At 43.6% G+C, this 18,251-nt stretch overlaps 1 protein-coding gene and 1 non-coding gene across 3 annotated transcripts in view; one reads left to right on the top strand and one right to left on the bottom strand.

The window, feature by feature from the left end:
- The window catches only part of LOC145291322 (natural resistance-associated macrophage protein 2-like), a 346,900-nt gene that overhangs the window by 132,735 nt on the left and 195,914 nt on the right, over window positions 1-18,251 (bottom strand). The window lies entirely within an intron of this gene.
- LOC145291705 (U2 spliceosomal RNA) lies at window positions 7,535-7,725 on the top strand. The gene has a single exon (XR_013869478.1). It is a non-coding gene; the product is annotated as a U2 spliceosomal RNA (small nuclear RNA).

Below are 18,251 nucleotides of genomic sequence, written 5' to 3'. Positions count from 1 at the left end.
TACCACACACAAAAGAGGATTTTCGCTTCGGGCAGTGTTGTATTATTTACATGTACTGATCATTAGTGATTAACTAGAACGCTGAGAGACTGGAATGAAATGCGTTTATTTTCTAGTCTTACAAACCGGAACTGCTTGGCGGTGAGCCCGAAACCGGAAGTAGGGTTATGGGAGAGGAGTGGGAGGAAGACTGGATGGGGGTATTACTATTGGTTCTACAACATCTCCCTTTCTATTGAAGGAGAAGTATATTGGGTTGTGATGGTCTGGGGACGGTTTGTGGGGAGGGGGCAATAGATCGTTTGTTATGTGTCACAGGTCGAGTCTCTGTATAGGTTTGCTCGGCCTGCTTGATCTGCGTGGTTTTGCAGGTGTCGATGGAACTGATGGATGTGTCCTTGGGATGGTTGATAGGTGACCATCGGTTTGCCTTGGGTTTTGTGCTGGAATAGCGTTGTGAAGATAAGGAACTCTGTGTGTTCCACAACAAGTTTTCAGTTGGTGCTGACACTTCATATTGGCTGCCTTGCCCTTTGTTGGCCTTAATGACTGTCTGTTTCTACGATGTATTACACCACTTGCAAGTTTCACCTGGTATGACCTTGGCTCATCAGCAATCTGTACAATCTTTCCGGGTTCCCAGAGGCTGGTTCTTTTGTCTTGAACATAAACCTGTTGACCGGTCTGTAACTCTGTGTGTTGGTGGCTATTCTTTCGGTCGTACCATTTTTTTGTTTCTTCTTTGTTTTTCTCAAGCTCTACCTTTGTTTGTTCATCTCCTAGTTGTTGTTTCGATATCAGTGGGGTCCTCATGGGTCTCCCATTCAGTAACTCTGCTGGGGATTTGATTTGAGCTGATAGCGGTGTGGCCCTGTAAGCCATCATTGCTAAGTGGCTGTCTGTGTTTGTCTCTCAAGCTTTCAACAATAGCTTTTTACAGATACCCACCATCCTCTCTGCGAATCCATTTGACTGGGGGTGGTGTGGTGACTAGGTAGTGTGCTTGAAGTTGTAGGATTTGGCAAAATCTGCAAACTCTGTACTGGAATACTGTGGCCCATTGTCACTGTATACCACCTCTGGGACACCACGTTCTTCAAACAGGAGTTTCATTTGTCGAATTATTATGGCTGATGTGGTGGAGTGGAGACGCCGTATGAATGGGCTGCGGCTGTAATGGTCTCCCATTAGTAAGAATTCCTTATCTTCCATAGCAAAGATGTCTGTACTGATATACTGCCATGGGTAAGAAGGGGTTTCATGCTGGTGTAGTGTTTCTGATGGGATACTGGGTTGGTACTTCTGACATGTAGAACAGTCTCTAATTAGTTCTTCTATGTCCTTGTTGATACCGACCCAGAAAACTGCTGTTCGAGCCAGTAAACATGTTTTCTCTATCCCTTGGTGGGACGAATGTAGTTGTTGTAGGATGTCTGATTGAAGTGAGAGAGGTATAATTATTTTATTGCCTTTAAGGAGTATCCCATCCTGGAGTCCAATTTCGTCCCTATAGTTCCAGAAAGCTTGTATATGAGGGTGGCAGTTGGATCTATTTGCTGGCCATCCCGACGTAACGGTGTCGGTGAGCTCTTGTAGTACTGGGTCCTTGAATGTTTCTGCCTTGATATCTTGCAGGCGAGTTGGAGATGCATTGAGATGTGCGTTAAGTAGATGTATGTTGATGTCTACATCTCTGATTGGTTCCCCTGGTCTTGGTAATACCCTGGACATGCAGTCGGCTATTGGGATAGACTTTCCTGGATTGTATTTAACTGTGAAGTCATAGCCCTGGATTTTGAGTAACATTCTTGCTAGCCTTGGTGGTGCATTAGCCAGATTCTTTAAGGCTATTGATTCTAGTGGTTTGTGGTCTATTTGTATTGTCACTGCTTGGCCCCATACATAGTGATGAAATTTCTCCAATCCAAAGACCACTGCTAGCATTTCACGTTCTATGTTGGAGTATCTTGTTTCTGGCCCTGACAGGGTTTTGCTTGCTAGAGCGACTGGCATTCCATTTTGAATGAGGGCTGCGCCCAGTCCAGCTGATGATGTGTCTACTTGTATACTGATTGGCGCTTTTGGGTCAAAATATTTGAGCACAATTGCTTTTCCTATTTCCCCTTTTATGTTGTTGAATGCCATCTGTTCCTGTTCTGTCCAGATGAACTGCGTTTTTGTCGACAGAAGGTCTCGGAGCGGCTTGGTCAGCATTGCCAGATGTGGTGAAAATTTGTTCAAGTAATTTGCTAGCCCAAGAAAGCTTGTTAGTTGTTTTTCATCTTTTGGTGGTTATATCTGAACGATCGCTTCTATCTTCTTTGGGTCTGGTTTCACTCCATCCCTTGATATGACATGTCCAAAAAAAAGAAATTTCTTGTGTGCGGACCACTAATTTGTCTGGGTTGAACTTGCAGTTCTTAGACCGAGCTCTTTCTAGTAGTTCCTTGAGCGCTTTGTCATGATCGCTGCCATCCTCCTCAAATCCGACAATAACAGTGCCATCTGATATTGAGAAAACATTCTTGATGTCTCCAAAGGCATCAAACATAGCTCGCTGAAATTCGTCTTGTGCGCTCTTAACTCCCATTGGGAAGCGCTTGAACATATAGCGTCCTTCAGGGGTGATGAAAGTGGTTAGTTCTCTTGATTTCTTATCCAGTTTCATGTTCCAGTAGCCAGATTTCACGTCGACTATTGAGAACCATTTTGCTCCATGGAGTCTGGAGATGATTTCCTCAAATGTCTGTGTGACAAAATGTGGTCGCAACACCGCCTTGTTTAGATCTTTAAGATCCAGGCATAGCCTGACAGATCCATTGGGTTTTGTGACACACACAAAGGAGTTGACCCAGGATGTCGGTTTTGTTACGGGAGTTATTATATCCTGGGCTACAAGGGAGTCTAGCCCTGCTTTGAATTTCTCTTTTAAAGCTATTGGCACCTGCCGGAGTGAGTGTATTACTGGAGGTATTGATGGGTCAATCTTAATGCTGTACTCCCCTGGCAGGCACCCAATGCCCTTGAACACGTCAGAAAACTCTCTCAGTATGCGCTTTCTTTCTTTCATGTCTCCTTCTGGTTTTGCATGCGTTGCTGCAGTTGAATCTTTGTGGTCATGCTCCACTGTATCGGTCCCTATTGTAAAATTAAGGGTAACTAGTCCCAGTTTTCTAGAAGTCTGGAGGCCAAGTAGTGCGGGTCCCCTGCTTTTTACCACGTGGAAGTTGGCACTCGTAAATTTGTCGCCATATCTGACTCCTAGGTGACATATACCCACTTGGTCGATTGGGACACCACCGAAGGCAAATAGTTTGATTGGAGTGTTTAGAAGTTGCACATGTTTGAGTTGTTTGTAACACTCCCATGGGATAAGGTTGCTCATGGCTCCTGTGTCCACCTTCGCATTTATTTTTATTTGTGATTTTTTGTTCCCTATTCTCAAGTCTGCATATGCCTCTCTAGCATCTGCTGGGACATGGGATTTTGTTATTTTTGGCCCTGATATGGTATGGAAATATACCTCTGTTGGTGAGTGGTCATCTTCCTCATCGCTCTGCATTGTAATATTATGGGCGTTTCTGTTTCTTGGGTTTCTTGTTGCTCTTGGGGGCCTGTCTTGTTACCAAGTTGAATCTTTTGTGTCTCTGGTGCGGCAAGCAACTGCAAAATGTCCCGTCTTCCTGCACTTCCCACAAGTTTTCCCTTTTGCTGGGCATTCGCCTTTGTAATGGCTTTTCCCACAAAAATAGCATTTGTTATAATATTCTTTCCCAGCCTTTATTGCATGGGCATCTTGTGGTTTTTCCTCGGAAAATTGTGGGACACTATGCGTGTTTTGTATTGCCTCTACCTGTTTCAATGTTGCTTCTTCTGTCTCTGCAACATGTAGTGCTTCTGCGATGTTGAGATTATATCCTTCCTTAAGTAAGGATTTTTGTGTGGACTTATTGTTCAGTCCAAAAATGAAAATATCTACCAGAAGAGTTTTTTCAACGGGGGACTCGTACTCGCATTGTTTCAATATCTGCCTTAATCGTTTAAGAAATGCGTGGGCTGGTTCATCAGGTTGTTGTCGACACTGTAGAAGCTGATACCTCGAGACGCGGAAGTTTGATCTTGGCTTTATATATGCACGAAATTTCTTAATATAATTTTCGACATTACGTGTTTCACTTTCCTCAAATTGAAATGTGTCACTCAGATCCTGTCCTTCAATCCCTGACCACAATAACAGAATTAACTTTTACGTCCTCACTTACATCCTTGAGGGGTCCGTTAAAGTGCAACATGACCTGTCGAACGAATCTATCAAAATCTTTTGCTAAATTATTACTCTGCCAATCCATAGAAGGGGCGGTATTTGACAAGCCATTGTTGATAAGGAATTAGCACCTGAGGAAATAAAAATTTTTTTTTTTTTTTTTTTTTTATAAAAGTGTCTGATTGGCGTATGGTATTTGTTTGCTTTTGTAAAAAATAATAACAATAACGAATCGCCTATCTTGTGTCGTGTCTTGTCTTCACTTTTTTTTTTTTTTTTTTTTTAAGTATCTGATTGGCGTACGGTATTTGTTTGCTTTTATAAAAAATAATAACAATAGCGAATCGCCTACCTTGTGTCGTGTCTTGTCTTTATTTGTGTTTTTTTTTTTTATTACTTTTATTCCTCAGTCTGTGACTTCGTTTATTTACTTGTTGTTGAGTTATTCAGTTGACGCGTGTATTTCGTTAGTTCACTTTACACCGTGATGATACAACGTTTTTGAGTTCCTGCGTCGCGTTCGCACGTGGACTGATGGGTCGATTGGTTTTCGTTTTTTTCTTCTCTTTTTTGTTTAAATTTTTTTTCTCTACTATAACCTACTAGTTATATTTAACCACTTCTAACACCATGTTGTATTATTTACATGTACTGATGATTAGTGATTAACTAGAACGCTGAGAAACTGGAATGAAACGCGTTTATTTTCTAGTCTTACAAACCGGAACTGCTTGGCGGTGAGCCCGAAACCGGAAGTAGGGTTATGGGAGAGGAGTGGGAGGAAGACTGGATGGGGGTATTACTATTGGTTCTACAACAGGCAGGACGAGTTATGATGCCCCGTCCGCCCTATTCCATCACAAGTCATCACATCTTCAACCTCCAGGAACTCGCACACCAATCACCACTCGTACAATCCACCTTCGTCATAAACGACATACACTTTTCTGGGATCGCGATGTTAGACTCGGGATGCTCCACATGCATCATACCTATATCACAGCTGCCCGAAGAAGCTAAGAAATATATGACCCACACAGATGTACGGGTGAAAGGTATAAATGGCAGCATCACTGCCCTCGGTGAACTAACTCACCCACTTTCGAGAAGGTGAATGTGCTGGTGACCTGATCGGCCAAAATGTCTTACACCACAGCACGCTCAGCTTATACCTGATTGACAACCGGAATTCCACAGTAGAGTTCAGACGCACACTTACCTCAGGCCATACACCACACACGGCTACTATCAGACCACCAACATCATCAGACCATGACCCTCAACCCGCTCTAACCCAGAATCACCTCACAATGGAGCCTCGAACCAATACCCAGACATTAGAGGAAAAGCTAACTTGGCTGAAGCACAACACCGGGTTGTCACTGTCAAATCACCCAAACTGGGATGAATTGGAAGCTCGGTCATCTGTATTTTTCTTGCAACCATACGCTTGTTTATTTCAGACCTGTACTGCACAAGCACTTTCAAAATTGTCAAATCAAACCTATACTGCACAAGCACCTTCTAAATTTTTCAAATCGGACCTATACTGCACAAGCACCTTCAAAAGTGTCAAATGGGACTTATACTGCGCAAGCACCTTCAAAATTTTCAAATCGGCCTATAATGCACAAGCACCTTCAAGATTATAAAATCGGACCTATAATGCACAAGCACCATCAAGATCTTTCAAAGCGGACCTATGCTGCACAACCGTCTTCAAAATTGTCGAATCGGACCTGTACTTCACCTATGTCATACAATCCCAGGTGACGCATGGTATTCTGCTAGTACACATCCACCCATGTCATACAATCCTGGGTGACGCCGGCTGTTCTGCTAGTGCATATACACCTACTTCATCCAATCCTGGGCTATGCCGGGTATTTTGCTAGTACAGATATCCCGGGCGACACTGGGCATTTGGCTAGTATATATATCAACCAATTTTTTCTAATCCCAGGCGAGGCCGACTGTTCTGCTAGGAAAAATTCCATGAATTTTATACAATTCCAGCCCATGTCGGATAATCAGCTAGTATATATGTCATGCTAGTGATATGTCATACAATCCCGGGTGACGCTGGGTATTTTGCTAGTACATATACACCAATTTTATCCAATCCCGGGCTACACCGGGTATTCTGCTAGTACATCTTATCCAATCCCAGGCAACATTGGGTATTCTGAGAGGAAACATTCAATGTATTTCCACCTACATCGGTTAATTATATCAACCAATTTTTTCCAATCCCAGGCGACGCCGAATGTTCTGCTAGGAAAAATTCCATGAATTTTATCTAATCCCAGGCTGTGATATTTGGAATATGACATCTTGTCTTAATTTAATATACAAAAAATATATAATACGCATCTTTTTTTTACTTGGTCCTTTGGCTAAGATCTCTTCTCGGATCCGCCGCTGCCTAGGGAGAAAAGAATGGTTTTTCTAGCGATACTAAGAATGGTCATATGGATCACACGCCTCAAGCGAGTCCGCGAAGGGATATCTGTTCCGGATTAGGATCTGATCGTCTACTTTAAACATCTGCTTAAAGTAAAGATCAGATGCAATTGGAAGAGGTTGCCTCGAGTGGCCTTTGACAAGAGGTGGGTGCATGACGCTAGCTTATGCATCCGACGAGGCGCCAAGTTTGAATTCGTATCACCACCATAGGCATGGTACATGCGGTACTTGGTCCTACGGAGCCCATCCCACTAGGTTAGATAAATAAAAAGTAAAGAGACTCTTGACTGGTGGTACAAATGAGATCCTGTCCCACAATTGTTTGTTTTTTGGCACTAGAGAACCTTCCGAGGCTACCCTACCACTACCCCCCCATCTTTTTGTTTTTATCACCCCCTGGTCAATCCCTACTCGAAGGTCGCCACATAATATATTCCCATTTTTTGTTTTTAACAATCTATTTATTTTACTCCCTACACCCGATATGAATTGAGAGAATATGAGAAAAATTGTATATATATCTTTTTTGCAAAAACGCTGGGGTTTTCATTAGTTAGTTTAGAGTCCACAGAGTGAATGAGGTATTGTGGTAAATATTGCCAGTCAAGAGTAAAGTCGCCAAAGACTCCAATTTTTACTTTAGTTACAAAGACCCTGCAACACTCCCCTCCCCAGATCTTATAGGGCCTTGTGCCTAAATTTGTTTTGTCTTTTGGAGATTTTACTTTTTTAAATGTTTTAATTTTATATTGGAATTTTTTTAATTGTAATTTTTTCTTTAAACGAAATAAATTAAATATAAAGATCTCTTCTCGGCCTCTTCTGGCTAAGATCAAAGTGTAGTATCTGTTCTCTCAGCATACGAAACGGCTCTCGGGCTAGGTTTAAGGTGTTTTTACATACTAACTTTTGTTAGCAAGGACCGACCCCCTTTTCTGGAGAGTCAGGACCTAAAGGACCGACTCCACATTTGTGGGAGCTTGGACCCGTAAACTGGTCCCTTTTTTTGGGAGACTGAAATTTCGGGACAAACACCACTAGCTGGTAGTTAAGACCTGCCTTTATTGTTATTTTGCATGTTTTTCTTCGTTCCAGTCTCTTCCCTCTAGAGACAGGGAATGGTCTACTTTCTCACCACTTAATTGCCTGAGCAGCACTATGACCTGCCAGGCCAAAACTTTGTCATTCTTCGCTGCTCTCCCGTTGGATCGAGCAGACAGGATTCTCTTTATCGCTTCCGTTGGGGTTATTTGCGGGTAGGGTCATGGGGGGTAGGGCAGATGCTTCGTTTCTGCTCCCCCCTCTGTGGGCAAAGATGTCTATCCCCTCTCTCTCTTAATTGCGACGCGGCACTCTGACCCGCTAGCACCCACTGTGTCTTCCTTCTCTGCTCCCCCCCCTCGCGGGGGGATCCGAGCTGCTAATCCGACATCCCCGAGAGCGGAGGTCAAAAACTCTATTTCTCTTCTGAGCCCACCCCTACCCCCATTTCCCCCGGGTTTTCTTTTCTCCCGCTACACTTTGGTCTGCGTCAGCGGCCAGTGCTACTACCACCACGATGCCAGCCAGGCGGACTATACCAGTCCAAATGCGGAACATCGCTCCGTTGGAGGAATGCCCCAACAAGGGAGCAAAACCCCAGCTCCCGGAAAAGAAGGAAGTGGATGTGAGGGTAGAGCAGCAGCCCGCGGCGACCCTGGGCAAAATCGACGGGGTAGGGCCACAGCCCGCAGCGGCCCCTGGAGATGTACCTGCGCCATCCGGTAACAGTGCAACTCCTCCCCACCGAAAAAGCTCCTGCCGGCAAGTCGGCTGTGGAAAAAGCAGTGGATTCTGAGTCAGCAATAACCAAAGACTCAGAATCATCTAAAGCTATGCCAACACATGCTTCTCCCGCTCCCCAAAAGGGCGATTCCACAGCGGTGGGAAGATGAGAGCAGCGCCTCCAAGAAGACCGAGGAACTTTTTATCGCTACGATCGCTTCCATCCAGTCACTCTTCAAGGATGGAGCTAACGATCCGTCCTCCAACACTCCCCAAGAGGGCAATGACCAAGTGAAGGTGGCAAAGGAGGGAAGCAGCAATGTACCTACCAGTACCGACAAGACCAAACTGGCAGGAACATCACCACCCCCAGCCGCCACACCTTCTACATCATCAACCAGAGGTGGACCCCCAGGAGGGGAGACACCATCAAGCCCCAGGAAAAACCTTATGCAGCAGCCCCCCCTAAGAAGAAGAAGGGGGCAACTCAGGGCGGCGGGCACGGCCAGGATACTAACACATCAGCAGACTGGCCAGCGTTGTCCCCCAACACCAAGATGAGCAAATTGGACCCAAAGCCCGGCCAATCCAGCATTAAAGAAGCAGCGCCGGTAAGCCCGTGCATGAAACTAGACGAATACAAGCAGGGTGAAAACACGGCATGGGGTTCGAAATCCCAAGAAGACTACAGAAAACTCTTTTCCTCAACTTATAATGATTACACAAAGGGTAACATCATCCTACCCCTTCCTAGACAAATTAAGGAACTGGAAAACCGCGTTCTCTCCCTGGTCACCTCAGATCTAAGAACCAGGAGCCTTATGGGAGTCGGCAAAGAAACGATGATTGAACTCCTTCTGGACCGAGGCATCCCAGCTAAATACATCTGCAGAAGGAGTTATGCAATGTGGGACGTATTACTCTCCAACCAAGAAGAAGCCGTGAGACTATCCAGGACTGACCGGAACTGGAAAAACATCCAAATCCAACCGGTATACTTGAGTAAGAGGAGAGTAAACGTCACTGTGCTAAACGTACCCTGTTATGTGGAGGCCAAGCAATTGGGAGCCATACTCAGCCAGTATGGTGACGTCGAGGCAGTAATCCCAGTCAAAGGCCAGTGGAACGTAATGACCGGCGATTACAAGATATGGATGGTCCTGGATAGAGCAGAAGTCGACAAAATCCTGGCATTGTTGAAGTTTGGCAAATGGACGCTGTCGGTGATTGTAGAAGGAAGAAAGCCACAGTGCTGGCAGTGTCTAAAACAAGGCCATATGGCCAAGGATTGTCCAAAAAAAGAGTTACGGCCAAAGCCCCGGAAAAACCACAAGCCAAGGCGGCGACTGAGGCAGTCCCAGCTAGAATTCCAGCAGCGGCTCAAGCCACCCCAGCAGCAGAGGCTGGATGGTCGACGGTCACCAGGAAAGGTAAACCCTCCAAAAGCGTGCACAAGCAATTGATGATCGAAGACCATCCGGAAAAATCCACTAGCAATTTGGCCATGGAAGTGGAGACATCCTCGTCCTCTGGCAAGAGGAAATTACAAGAGTTGGAGGAGGAGGGAGCATCCGAAGAAGAGGCCGTTCGACCCGCAATGACCAACAATGCTGTCACAAAGACAACAACGGAGGAAAGGAAGAGAAGGAAGAAGAAGAGCCGGAGAACCAAAGAAGTTTCCCCGGCCGACACGGACACTATCAATGCTGAAGCCCCCCCTACCTCCAAACCCCCTAACCTCAATCCCCATCCAGCCAGAGCAAAAAACCTCCTCCCAACCAAAATCCCCCAAGAACTCGTCTCGGAAGGGGATCGTAAACCCCCCAAACCCCCCAACTCAGGACACTCCTCAAACTTCTATCCCCCACCCCTACCTCAACTCCTCCCCTTCCTACCCCTATTCCTCCTCATACTACCAAAGAAGACCAGCCTACTGCTATGACAGTCCGTACAGAACGGACTAAGAAATTTCCTTTCCTGCCAGGAGACAGGATTTGTGAAACGAGCTCTCTGCTACTGGTTCCGGAACTGAAAGGGAAGCAGAAAGCCCAGTATGAGAAACTACGCAGCCTCACTTTCATCGGAGCGGAAAATATCACAAAACCCGCCAATTTCAAGCACACGCCAATGCTCACAACATTAGTGCGGGTCAACAAAAATTCCAGAACTCAAGCCCCCTAGAATATGCTAGAGGCAGCAAGGGATGCCATGAAGGGCCAGCAGCTGGTGGACATGGAACATCCCTCGCTTAAAAAACTCCAAGTGCAATGTGAAGGTAGAATCCCCATATACGCACATCCCTCCTTCTACAGGGTGCTGAAACTGATCTTTCCTCTGGACGTGAGATGCGTGGCTAAGGACGGACAACCTTCAACAGACTTACTTACCGGCAGTCTTGGTCAGGCCTACCACGTCCTCACTGTTGAGGACTTCAGACCCGTTTGTGACACTGCTTAAGGTAAGTGAACATGTCTTTGAACTTGGCCACTTTTAATGTGAGGGGCATCAGGTGTTGAAACAAGGCCTCGCACGTCATGAGAGACCTGGTGTTCCTTAAGGTAGATATTGTCGCTATCTAGGAGACCCACTTTGTGATGAGGATTGTCAAGTGCTGGTAAACGACTATGATATTTACTCAGCATATGGCAATACTTATAGTCGTGGAATCTCCTTGCTAGTGAGTCGCACCCTGTCAGCATCGGTGAATGTTGTTCACACAGGCGAGGACAGGCGGCTAGTCATTGTTGATGTTGCCATTAATTGCAGTGTTTTTCGGATTGTCACTGTTTATGCTCCCAATTCTCATGGAGAGAGGGTATCCTTTTTTCGACAGTGAGGCTTTGGTGGCTTCTTGGTGAGTCCGGATGTAGTTTTAATGGGTGATTGGAATGCAATCTTTGATCCCAATATAGATAAGGTTGGGGGGGTCTAGCGGGTCGGTGTGGTATGACAACAGTCTGTCTGACCTGTGGCTTTGAGCAACCTCGTCGACAGATTACCCCGGAGCGGGAGTGTGGACGTGGCATTCTGTAGTGCCTTCCCATCCGAGTACTTACTTGGATCGGATGTTAGTTAGAAGAGGCAAACGTAGATTTTCTATCGTGCCCCATGTTCCACTTGTTAGGACACTCGGACCATAAACTTGTTATGGCCTGTTTGAACTTAAGTGCTAAGCCTAAACTAGCCGGATACTAGAAGTTAAACAGCACCTTGTTGGAGCTGAAGGACTACCGGTTGAAGGTTACCGATTTAATTCAGCGGGCTTTAGTGAGGGTGGTTACAGAGAGTAAGTGGTGGATTAATCTTAAGGCCAAAATTAGATGCTTCTCTGTCCAATACAGCAATACCTTGCGTTAGATAAGTCTAAGGCAAAGAAGCGTATAAAGGATAAGCTGACCCAGGTTGGTGGAGATTGGTGACTCCCCTAGAGATAGCATTGGTAAACAGGACCTCAGCTGGTTTGGCTAGCGAGTGGTATGAAGGTTAGGTAGTTAGGGCTAGGTTAATGAAAGTCTCTAACGAAGCTGTGAACGTTGACACTGTTGAGCGTAAGGCTTTTCTAAGGTGTGGTTCGGACGGGTACATTCCAGAAAGTACATAACCTCGAAGGAAAACGCCCTCAGGTGACTCCGGGAGATCTGCAAAAGGTTTTGGGAGCATCTATCAGAGCGCTTCACCCAACTACCCAGACTCAGGGTTGAAGAGTTTGGCAGCTATTTGGCCGACTCGCCCTGCCTCACGGCCAGCTCGGGCAGCTTGCTGTGATGGTCTTGTTACGGAACATGAGGTCATTACTGCGTTGAAGTCCCCGGGGCTTGATGGTTTACCCTATGAGTTCTCTTGAGGCTGTCGCCAATGTTGGTCCTAGTCTGAAGGATGTGTTCAACCATTGGTTTGCTCAGGGTTCCACCCCTGGACAGGTGACCAAAGGAGAGATCACATTGCTGAGGAAAGGTCAACGACATTGTGGGGTGGAAAATTTTGACGACTTTAGGCCCTTGACTTCTGCTAAACACAGAGTTAAAGATTTTGGCAAAGATTCCAGCGAATCGCTTGCAGGTTGTCATCACTGACTTGATCGAACCGGACCAGAGCTATGCTGTGATGGGGAGATAAATTCAGGACAATCTTCATTTGATTCGCTCGATCATAGAGGGAATAGAAGATGAAACCGAAGCTGCACTGATCAGTTTAGATCAGTCCAAGGCGTTCGATAGGGTCGACTATCGGTTCCTGGGATCTGTGCTAGAGGCCACCGGATTTAATCCGGACTTCTGCAAGTGAATCTTTGTCCTGTATGATAGGCCAACGGTAGCGGTGCAGATCAACGGTAAGCTGTCGGAGTCATTCACCGTCTCCCGGTCGGTGCATCAGGGTTTTCCACTGTCACCTCTTTTGTACATTTGGCATTGGAACCCCTCCGTGGAATTGCTTTACCTGGAGGTACACGAGCCAGGGTTTCCACATTCGCTGATGACATCACCGTGTTCGTGTCTTGTCCCACGGACGTTCAAGCGGTGGTCGAGGCGCTCGCTCAATACGAAGATGTCACAAGGGTCGTCTTCAACCGCAGCCAAGTCTGTCAGCTTGCGGTTGGGGGCCTGGACCGGGGTAAACTCGCTTCCAGGTATCTTCAGCTGGACCGATGACTGGTCCATATTCTCAGTGTCTGGTTTGGACCAGGACTTCAGCTGAAGAAAAATTGGTCAGAAGTATATGGCAAGATGAAATCGTCGGTCAAGACTTGGATTCGAAGGAAATTGTCCTTGAAGGGTCGGGCGGAGGTGTGTGCTACATATGTCTTTCTGGGTCAGCCAGTCTCTTGCGTCATAAAAACGCTGAGAGATTGGCTTTCTTGGGTCGTTCGCTAGAAGAGAACACTTCTTGTGTTCCTGCGGTTGAGAACTCGTTTCCCAATCTCAAACCCAACCCCTCGGTAGAAGGTCATCGTAAACTGAGGGGGGAGTCCAAGTTCTTTGCGAATGCCGGACCACTCTTAGAGCTTTGCTGGGGACTAGTGTCCTCGATCAGCCTAGAAGAGACTTTATTGGGAACTAGTGGCGGGTACCACAAAGGATCCTCTTTGTAGGCGGTTAGGTTGGTCGATGGAGGTTATCCGCTCTCAATGGAGTTGGGCGACAGGACGGGATCTTCTGACAACTCGGATTCTCCCTGACCTGGGGACTGGTCCGAAAAGCACCTGCCCCTCTTCGAAGAATTCAGCATGTACAAACAGGGCCCTCGCGCCCGCGCTGCGACGAACACAAGCTCGAATCGGTCAAGCATGCTTTTTTCAGTTGCAGCCGGATCCAGGCCCTATGGGAGTACATCGGAGAGGTAACGGCTCGCATCGATGATGAGTGGCCGCTCAATCTCGATGCAGGATATTTTGTGTACAACATTGAGCCGCCGTTCCCCAGGGAGGAAAGAATGGTTTTCCTGGTGATCCTAGCAGTAGCACGTATGATCATTTGGATCACGCACCTCAAGTTGGTCCACGAAGGGACATCTGTTCCAGATCGGGATCTGATTGTTTACTTTAAAGTAAAGATCAGGTGCGATTGGAGGAGGTTGCCTAGAGTGGAGTTTGACAAGAGGTGGGTGGCACAACAACTAGTTTGTGCATCCATCTCGGAGCCAAGTTTGAATACGTGTTTCCTACTTGAGCATGGTACGGGCAGTGCTGGGTCCTTCGAAACCGATCCCACTTAGTTTAGCATAGCAAAGTAAAGAGACTCTTGACTGGTGGTATAAACGAGTTCCCGTTCATGGTATTATTTTTGGTGATAGAGAACCTCTGAGTCTACCCGCTCCCCTTTATCACATTTTGTTTTTGATATCCCCGGTCATCTCCCCACTCAAAGGTCACCGACCGACCCCCTCCACCTGCTGCTTTGTTTTCTCCCATTCCTATTAAGGCTTCTCCCCAACCCCCAATAGGGATCTCCCTGCTTGTTTTTGATTCCCCGGAAAACAGTGGGGGAGTCTAGTCACTGAGAGTAGTACAGGGGGGTCAATACTAATAACCCAGTAGGTTTTATATTTTATTTTTGAAATGAACTTTTTCACTAGCTTCCCCCACTCCACAAACTTTTATATATTTAATTCAAAAACTTTTTAATTTTCAAATAAATTGAACTTTTTATCATCTCACAAATGCACACACATTAAATTTGTTTTAAAAAAAAAAAAATGCATGCACAAACATACAGATAAGTGTTTACAAATTGTAAATATGTTAATTTTATTCAAAACGCTGGGGTTTTATTAGTTAGATTAGGATCCATAGAGTGAATGAGGTTTTATGGTAAATGTTGCCAGTCAAGAGTAAGACTCCAAAGTCTTCATTCTTCACTTTTTGTCACTTACTTTAGTCACAAAGACCCTGTACCCTCCCCCTCCCCATTTCTTATAGGGCCTTGTTCCTAATTTTGTTGTTTATGATTTTTGTTTTTTCAATTGTCATGATTGTAATTTTCATTTTTTTGCCGACAATAAAATATATCAATAAGATCAAAATGTAATATCTGTTCTTAGAATTAAAGCGGTTTCATCTTAGAAAACATTCAATGTATTTCCACCTACATCGGCTAATTATGCCAACCAACTTTTTCAAATCCCAGGCGACGCCGAGTGGTCTGCTTGGAAAAATTCCATGAATTTTATCTAATCCCAGGCTGTGATGTTTGGAATATGACATCTTGTCTTAATTTAATATATGAAAAATATATAATACGCATTTTTTTTTTACTTGGTCTTTTGGCTAAGATCAAAGTGTAGTATCTGTCCTTAGAATAAAAGCGGTTTCATCTTTCGCCCCCCTCCCCCACTAAGAAAATAAGAAAGAGGTCATACCTGGGATCTCAAGCTGTAGAGAAAAAAAACCTTACTCGAAAATAAGGAGGATTTATGCCTGGGATGTCACCAAATCCATTAACTCTCATTTTGTATTATATTAAAATGTATAAGTAAACAAACGCTGATTAACTCATATCATGCCTCCCACCTTCCTCCCTGTAAATAGAATCAGGTCATAACTAATATAAAAAAAAGAAAATGGCCGTTTGTTTTTTGTTTTGTTTTATTGTGACAACAGACATCGGTCGTCTCGTGATAAATATTTTTAAGCATAATTTTTTTTATTTACTTATTTTTGCTTATTGTTTTTGGTTTAAGTCTCGGATTTTACTATTTTTAACCTGCTAATAACTTTGGTAACGTTTTCATAATGTAAAAGTCTATTTGTATGATTGTTGCGTTTTTTTACCGATAACAACCAATATATGCAATCTTTTTATATACAGACTGCCATTACAGCTTGCTGACGTCAAGATCAGTGACATGACTCAGCGCTTTTTGAATACAGGGTGACTAAAAAAAAAGGGCCCCATGTACACTTTATGTGATAGAATTGTGGCCCGTTTTATGGGGGGCACTTATAAATCGATTTAATAATACGTAAAGTTTAACATTAAAATGTCACTTTCTGGGCCCCATCCCCACAGAAAATCGGTCAGCTCACCCACTTCTAGTGGTCCTTTTGGGCCCAAATTTCGATATTTGTCGTCCGGATAGTGGAGCTTCAATATAATACCAAGTTTGCTAATTTTTGTTCTGTCTTTCGAAAGTTTTTGGCGGACATACAAACACACATACACAAACACACACACATTTTCGCTTTTATATTTTAAACTAGCGGGGGGTACCCAGCGATGCCCGGGTGTTTTAAGGTGTGTGCGGTTTTGGGTAAATCAAAACTCCGGGGGTAGGTAGGTGTTAAAATAAAAAAAAAGGTTTTGGTAGGTGAGTATAAGAATCCGAACCCTTGAGGCAAAGTTGGAAATTAAAGTGTGAAAAAAATAACCTTGCAACGTTAACCATTGGGCCACCGCGACACATACAGCGGAGACATGTTTGAATTTATTTATTGAAGTATTAAAAACAGGTGTCCGCAATATAAGTTAACTCTGCTGCTTCTATTTGACCTAATTAAGGAGGTAAAATAGAAGTCACACATTTGACTTTTGCTGCGAGGCAGCATTTGGGTTTGTTTACCCAAATTTGACTGTTTTTTTCCCCAACAGATGTTGGGGAGAGGGAAACCAGCTCCCAATTATCCAGATTGAATAGCAATTGTCTGATATACAACATTGATCAAAGCTGATTGCTTCTGGACGTTTCCTGGCGCAATGCCGAGAACAGCTTGTTAGCTTTGAATAAGTTTTGCTTTTAATATGAAAAAGTCAAATAAACATGTGAAAAGCCAAAATAGCAATAATTTTGTAAAAATCGCTGTAAATAAATCTGTACGCTACATGCGTTCTCAAATCCTAGATATTATTATCTATGGCCTATATAAACAGTTTTAAGTGATTGTAACCCCCTCCCCGGGACCGTGTGCGAGAAAAGCCTTTGCAAGACATACACGAAATGGTCACACACATCTTGCCTTTTATATATATATATATATATATATATATATATATATATATATATATATATATATATATTATGTATCATTTGCTATTTCGAGCAAAAGAGTATTTTACTTACATAAGACGGGTATTACACATATGAAATAATTGTATCTTACCTAGAGTAAGTAATTTACAGCATGTATATGCAAGGACAGGTAATATGCAACACATTTATCTCATCAAATCCCAAGCGATGCCAGGTATTTTGCTAATATATATTCTCACCTATTTCATTCAATTCCGGGCAATGCTGGGTGTTTTGCTAGTATATATCTCAATCAATCTCATTAAATCCTGGGTGACGCAAGGTATTCTGTTAGTATATATTTCAATCAATCTAATTCAATCCAAGGCAACGCCAAGTATTCTGCTAGTATATATTTGCATCTATCTCATTACATCCCAGGTGACCATGTATTCTGCTTGCATACATTTGCATGTATCTCATTGAATTCAGGGTGACTCCTGGTAATCTGTAAGTATATATGTTGACGTATCTTGTTGAATCCCATAATTCTTGGATCGTTACACATTTCGACAATTTAATCCACATTATCGCTCACCTGTCTAAAATAATAACTTTAAGACATTGTCTTGGCTGGTTTTTCATTACAAACACATCATCCAAATAACTCACATTTCATTATTTTTCATAATTTTTTGATATGTTACTAATTTACACAACCATGTCATATGATTTAACTTACATTATTGCCTCCACTCTTACTAAAATAAAAACATTGATACATAGGCTATGGTATGTTACTAATTTCTGCTATCATTTTTCATGAGTAAATCCACATTATCGCCTCATTCTATCACTAAAATAATAACTCTTAGACACTGTATGGCTGGTTATTTCATTACAAACCCACCAACAAAGTAACTCACATTATATCATTTTTCATAATTCTTGGATATGTTACTAATTTCGACGATTATTTTTAATGAAGTAACCCAAATAATCGCCACCTCTTGCTAAAATAATAACTTTCATAAATTGTCTGGTATGTCTACTTCATTATGAATATAAAAATCAAATAACTCACATTTCATCATCTTTCATAATTTTGGGATATGTTGCTAATTTCAAATGTCATTTTTTCTGAGTTCAATCACATAATCCCTCTCCTCTTACTAAAATAATACCTTTGAGACGTTTCTAAGCTGTTTATTTCATTACAAACACATCAATAAAATACCTCACATTTCATCATTTTTCATAATTCTTGGATATGTTATGAATTTCGACAATCAAATTTAATGAGTGCGCACATATA

The sequence above is a fragment of the Euprymna scolopes genome, chromosome 12 (genome assembly GCF_053919585.1).
Source record: "Euprymna scolopes isolate OS-2025 chromosome 12, ASM5391958v1, whole genome shotgun sequence".
Classification (NCBI taxonomy): Eukaryota; Metazoa; Mollusca; class Cephalopoda; order Sepiida; family Sepiolidae; genus Euprymna; species Euprymna scolopes.
This window is presented reverse-complemented; position numbering and strand designations above follow the sequence as displayed.